This window comes from Brienomyrus brachyistius, unplaced genomic scaffold (assembly GCF_023856365.1).
Source record: "Brienomyrus brachyistius isolate T26 unplaced genomic scaffold, BBRACH_0.4 scaffold58, whole genome shotgun sequence".
NCBI classification, from domain to species: Eukaryota; Metazoa; Chordata; class Actinopteri; order Osteoglossiformes; family Mormyridae; genus Brienomyrus; species Brienomyrus brachyistius.
Window position 1 is genome coordinate 1,490,031 of NW_026042333.1, and position 6,981 is coordinate 1,497,011.

Sequence of the window (6,981 nt, forward strand, 5' to 3'; positions counted from 1 at the left end):
ACAAGTGATATACTATCTGAGAGGCAAATTCCTAGGCAATTTCCAGACAAAATTTAGTCAATTGTACCACTTTCTAGCGATTGCACTTGGAAAACTATGGTTCTACGTGAATTTCCTTATGTGAGCCAAATTTGACAGGACACATCTCAGAATTTTCCCATAGTGTATGAACAAGTCTTATACCCTCTAAAAGGGAAGGTCCCAAGCTATTACCAATACACAATTTGCTTAACATTCACTGAACCATTACTTTGAAATCTGTGTTTGTTTGTTTATTTTAGTTTTTAAGCCAAGTTTAACAGGCCTTAACTCCCATAATTTTCCCATAATGCAGCAACAAATATTTTTGTGGTTAAAAATATAGCATGCAGTTGTAGTTATTATTATTTTTGAATTCTCCTTTTTAAAACCTTCAAAATTATATATGGTTCGTTGGAATCGGACAAAAAATGGCCGCGTTACATCCTTAGAAGTTGTTTACATCAACAGGGCTTTATAAAATCGAGTTGTATTGGTTCAGAGTGATGTCATTGGAATTTCTATGCAAATTTTTAGAAAGTACGCGTGCTTCGCTTCAAGGTGATACCAAACAATCGGTGGGGGGATTCCCAGTCATGCCGCGAGTGAGTGGAGAAAAACACGGATTTTCTAAGAAAATTTAAGGTAAAGGACTAATTTCTGAAGACAAAGCCTGTACAAAACATTCAAATTATGATGGTTCAAGGTATTTATTTTCTATTTTAATTATTGGGATCGATAGATGATGATTTAACGGACTCATTTTTGAGAAAATCTCAATTTCGACGAAAATTAACTTTGACATTTTTTACTCTAGCTCATAATTAGCCTGTGCGCATTCCAACTAATTTTGCCAACACAGGTCACCAATTTATTGGGACACTGGGCGGAGCCTAGTCGTCGATGACGTCATTGGTGGAAAACACTTCAGGGTAACAATTTATTTTACGAGTCATTTAAAAACCCAAATCTAAAACATCAGCAATTCATCACATGTAAATGTTTTACATAAATTAAAAAATGTCTTAAGAATCTGGGAATGATCTGTTCATCATTAACTACAGGCTTCTAAATGTCTTAATGTGGTGTTATAAATCACTAGTTAATATTTAACACTTCCCTCCCCTTTCAACAGACCTCACTATAGTCTGTTTCTTAGACACTTTGATCTCATGTAGCAGCTGACCGATAACACCTTCAGGGCCTGTGTAAATGGTTTTCGTCGTAGTGATGGCGATGTTTATTCTATTCCTGAGGGGGGGGGACTCCAACAATGGAGACAGTGCTGACTCAGTCTGATTATAGTGCTGCATGATGAGCCCATGAACCAATATGATTCCTCGTGTCTGTTGCTGATGCATTTCAGATGATGGCCAGAATTACGTGATTATATTTCATACCTGAAACTTCTCAGTGACCTTCTCACAACATCAACTTCCTGCTGTAAAACCAATATGATTCCTTGTGTCTGTTGCTGATGCTACTAAATGGAAATATACTCCAGTGAAAAAAACAACTCTGTTGTAGGTACTTAAAAGCCTCGTGAACACAGATGGGGATCATGTGGGTTTGTCCATCCAATCAGATGTTGCCTAATTTCACACTTAACAGAAACCCTGACACATGATTTCACTTCTCTGTTTTATAGATGGTAACTCCTGTGTTAATGGTGAGACCATATTACTGCACTGATGATGGCAGAGTTGGTGATGATGGTAGAGATGACTGAAGTTATGACGGCAGTGATGATGATGGAGGGGATGTAGACAGGTGATGCAGATGATGCTCATTGTGCTGATGAAGCAGATAATGGTCATGACTGTGGTCCTGTCTTTGCTGGTCTGTGTGCCTACAGAAATGGTTTTGGTCGTAATGATGGTGGTGTTTATTCTGCCTGCTGTCTAGCTGCCCCGGCAGTGAGGACGTTACTGTGGGGATCCCTGAGGGGGATCCCAGCCCTGACTTCCCTCCTGGGGCTGCTGCTGTCTGCTCTGCACTAAGGGCCTCATCTTATCTGCTCCCTGTTGGCTGTCTGCCCCCCAGGACCTGTTTTCATCCTGCACGTGTTGCATGTTGAGCCATGTAGATATTCAGCCCTTCCCTTCATCAGAAGGTCTCATTTTTACACCACATCTGAGGTGAATTACACAAGTTATTAGTTTGATTACCTGAAATATTACATATTACAAACAAGCTGTCAGTGACTAAATTTGCTGCTTATCTGTTAGCAGTCGGTGTAGAAGCGCAAAAACACCTTTAAACTAGCAAGATAATTACATTGAAAATTAAATTCTAAAGAACATTCATGTCACACATTCTTTGACTAAGAACTCCAGTAATGAAGAACGTGAATCTGGGACCATTTCATTTGATCATTTCCAAACCCATAATCTAGTTATCAAATTGACAGAGACACTGAGGCAAATTCAAAATATAGACATAGAACACTGAGCCAAGTCATGGTTAAGATTGAGGCAGATACTAACCCATGCTGGAACCATCATAGCTTAGTGACTAATCTAGTGTAGGGTTACAGTGTGTTCTTGATTATATTGTAGCTAATGTTAGGTTTAAAATTGATTAATAGAGATTCGCCGTAAGATTTCTTGCTGTGAGCGTTTGAGTCTCAAAGCCCGAGTCTCGCGCCAGATGCGTCAGAGTTGGCAACCTGCTTACAGCCGAATCGGACCTACGACCGGTCAGTCAGAGCCGAACGCGGCCGAAAGTCGCCGACGAGCTGCGTAGGATCGCATTGTCTGTTATAGTACGAATGCCTGGGCGTCCGTGACAACAGCTTGATTACTTTTGAATCACATGTACTTATCTTATCAAATTTCTTTCGCGACTGGTCGTATTTTGAAGACTCTTAACGTTTAAAAATGGAAAACAAAGAAATTAAGGTTGTTAAGATTCAAATAAAAATTAAAATCAAAGTGAAAATAACACATAAGGAAGGTGAGACATTTTCTGAAAAAAATGAGGCACTGGAGACGAACAGCGGCGAGGGGGTGGATATGGTGAAGGTGATTAAGAAGACGGATGACACGGACAAGCCCCGATGGACAGTGTGTTACATGCCGAAGGTAAAGTCCTGGCTTAAGAGACCTTATTATAACACTTTAATTAGAGTATAAAATGTGCTATATCAATAATCTTTCCTTGTTTTCACAATCGGCTGTGCCAGACTGGAAGAAAAGAAAATGACCGTGGCCTGAAGATTCGCCCATGGAACGGGAGGGACGAGCCACCCCCCCTGGAGGAAGCAGGAGCCACAAGAAAGAGGACTGATGGACTTATGGGTTATGGCCGGGGACGGAGGGTTAATACACATATTGTTGACGGACTTGTTGGTTATGGCCGGGGACGGAGGGTTAATACAGGTATTATTTAAGTGTTGTTATAGATATAAGATAGGATAAGAGGTTTAGATGAGGTAGGATAAGTTAAAATATAATAAGATAGGCTGTTAAAATATGACGATAGGCTGTTAAAAATATAATTATAGGCTAAGTTAAATATATATGATAGGCTAAGTTAAAATATGATAAGATAGACTGTTAAAATATGATGATAGGCTGTTAAAATATGATAAAAATAGGCTGTTAAAATATAAGAGCTTAACAATAAACCATATAATTCCTATTCAAACTGTGTGTTTGTCTTCTCTTCAGTGTTGTGTCTGTCTTTGATAATTTTGCATCTTTAATTTATACTTGACACTTTCCTCAACGTCAATAAGCAGAGACAGAGGAAGGTACGGTTAAGTAAAGAAAAATAATAAATTATCAAACTTATTTGATTTATTATTAAAATTATTAAACAGTGTTACCTTATTTTGAAGCAGAAAACGTAATTTCAGTGTTACTACCACCTATGAATTAATGGCTGCAAATGTTGGTGTTAGAAGTGCCTGTAAATAACGTGACGTAACTTTGTATTTTTGAAAACGCGCCGCCTTCTGCCTGCTGTCATTCGGCGAACGTATAGGAGACTATTCTGGTAAGTAACAGGTAAAGTTGTCATTTAACGTAATGCTAACGTGCATTACCAGTTAGTAAGTGTTTTACTATGTCATACACCTTACTTCCTTTATAGTTTTAGTCCGGTGCACTCTGTATCCATGCTAACTAGCTAACTAATGTTAACATGACGCAGTACAGTCTTCCAGCTTGGGGATTCCCAACCCGGTCCACGGCCAGTATTCCGCTGGGGGGTTTGCGGAGGGGTTGGTTGCAAATGCAAACCACCCCTTCATGTTCGTGCGTTGTGTTCGGATGTGAAAATAAAAGATAACTATCAAATTAAATGTTTATGTCCTATTATACAAGATAAGACTGTAAAATAGTTTGCCATGCATATGGCAACATGCACCCAGTTTTAGCCTAAAATAAGTATACTCGTAGTACACTTGAATAAACTACTTTTTGCTAAGGGAGAGCATGATCAAGACAGGGTGTGAGTGAGGAAAAAACACAAATGTGACAGTATTTGAGGGAAGAGTGGGAAGGAGGGAAATGTAAGGAGAAGGAGGTTCCTCGGAGCTCCCAGATGTGTTTGGCTGTAATAAATCTGGAATATAGCCACATAACATAGTTTTTGATAACACCAGCATTTGTTTTTAGGCAAAAATCGCAAGCAGATCAGAACTGCACCTAATGCCACAACTACCCCAGCTTCTGTAGCTGCAGCTCCTGCTGCCCCTAATGCCCCAGCTCCTGCTGCCCCTAATGCCCCAGCTCCTGCTGCCCCTAATGCCCCAGCTCCTGCTGCCCCTAATCCCCCAACTGCCCCAGCTCCTGCTGTCCCTAATCCCCCAACTACCCCAGCTCCTGCTGCCCCTAATGCTCCAGCTCCTGCTGCCCCTAATGCCCCAGCTCCTAATGCCCCAACTGCCCAAGCTCCTGCTGCCCCTAATGCCCCACCTCACTCTCTCTTGCTCTTCTCCTGATCTCAGACTCCCCTGCTTCCTCTCCTCTCTCCTCCATCTCTTCTTTTGTCTTTTTCACCTCCATTTCTATAGCGTCTGTTATTACCTGTAGTGATTTATTTGTGTAATGACTGCTGCCATTGTTTGTCACCATGTTCTCTATAGTTGTCAGCAGCTGTTTAATCTGAAGGCTGTTACTCCTGTACTCTGATTCATCCAGGTTTCCATCAGAGCTCGAAGGTCTTCCTGACCCTTGGCCTGGTTCCTGATCAGGTGTGATGATCTTTGTTCTAACTGCCAGTTCTTCATCTCCTCCAGTGTCTGAACAGCCTGTGATTCCCCAGCTTCTCTCCTCTCTATCATCACTTGATGTAGTTCTTCCATGAGATCTGCAGACTGAGCATTTTTATCTTTTCTGTTCCAGTGCTTAGAGTGAAGGACATGGACTCGGCCTCCACACTTATCAACAAGTTCCTTCAGGTCCTTGTTCTCCTTCACATATTCCTCAATGGTTTGGTTTTCTTTAAGCCCATCAGCCTGTGTGAAGAGGACACCTGTGTGTTTCAGGGCTTCCTCCCCAAACCACTTCAGTACCATCTTCACTGACTCGTTCTCTTCCCCCAGGATAACATCTTCCCAGATCCTGTTTTTCCCAAAAGCACAATTCTTACTTCAGAAGGTCCTTTGGGAGAGAAAACACAATATCAGTTACCATGAATGTTATAGATCTGTTTCAGTTTGACTGAAGACTCATAGCAATGTGCTACGATCAAGCCTGTCAGCAGGAGGCAACGTGAATATGGTTATAATGAACACGAACATCCCATATTGCTGTGGAAATTCTCCAGCATGTCTTTAGCATGTCTTGGGTGCAACTACTTTATTCTGTCAGTAGATGGCAGTGCAGAGCCACACAAAGCATGAGCGCATGGGAAAGAGACTGACAGTCAGAGGTACTTATTCAACTCATTTTATTACTGAACACAGATATTTCATCTGTCTGCTTAGCAAAAGGAAAACCTCATTTGTATCCATAGTTTGTTTACCTGAACACTAACAGAAAAGCTTAGACATGCAGCCACACTTAGCAATTTTCAATGTTTCATGCACTTTTGAACAAAAGTTTTCACTGCTGTTTCTGCCGCATGTGACAAACACACAGGCAGCTGAACTGGTGTCTTTAAACGAGCCATTGTGGGTGCATGCAAGGTGACAGAGAAAACATTTTCAAGAACTAGAACCTTTTTTCAGGAACCTGGAACTTCTATCACATTCTCAGCCTAGGAACTTGGCCCGATTGTAGGTCATAGGAGGTTGTTCCTGAATTGTTTTTTAGTTCCTACTCCAGAATATGTACTTTTCACTCAGCCAAGAGCTACTGGATGGGGCTTATTGTGATAAATTTTGCCAATTAGTTGACCACAAGTCCCAGCGCCAACTTGAAAGTTTCATGGAAATGAGGGGAAAAGAGAAGTGGAGCAAAAATTGAGCAGAAGGATTTTTTTTGTACCTCAGTTACATTAAAGGCATCAATGACCTTTTTGCTTGTGTCCCCAAAGTTCTGCATCTGAAAATTCAATTGATAGCCAGTATAATGTACTTCTGTCTATTAGTGGTTCCAGTCCTGAAACTTGCCAGCACTTACTAGTAGAATAACGTGACATCATTTTTAGTCTGGGGGCGGCATGGTGGTGCAGTGGTTAGTACTGTTGCCTCACACCTCTGGGACCCGGGTTCGAATCTCCGCCTGGGTCACATGTGTGTGGAGTTTGCATGTTCTCCCCATGTCGTCGTGGGGTTTCCTCCGGGTACTCCGGTTTCCCCCCACAGTCTAAAAACATGCTGAGTCTAATTGGACTTGCTAAATTGCCCGTCGGAATGCATGTGAGAGTGCATGGTGTGTGAGTGTGCCCTGCGATGGGCTGGCCCCCCATCCTGGGTTGTTCCCAGCCTCGTGCCCATTGCTTCCGGGATAGGCTCCGGACCTCCCGCGACCCAGTAGGATAGGCGGTTTGGAAAATGGATGGATGGATGGA

The 6,981-nt window shown here is 41.8% G+C and overlaps 1 long non-coding RNA gene across 1 annotated transcript; it reads left to right on the forward strand.

The window, feature by feature from the left end:
* The first annotated feature begins 452 nt into the window (after positions 1 to 452).
* On the forward strand, positions 453 to 3,614 carry LOC125724957 (uncharacterized). Its single transcript, XR_007387264.1, has 3 exons — positions 453 to 663; positions 2,668 to 3,101; positions 3,203 to 3,614. It is a non-coding gene; the product is annotated as an uncharacterized LOC125724957 (long non-coding RNA).
* Positions 3,615 to 6,981: the final 3,367 nt, after the last annotated feature.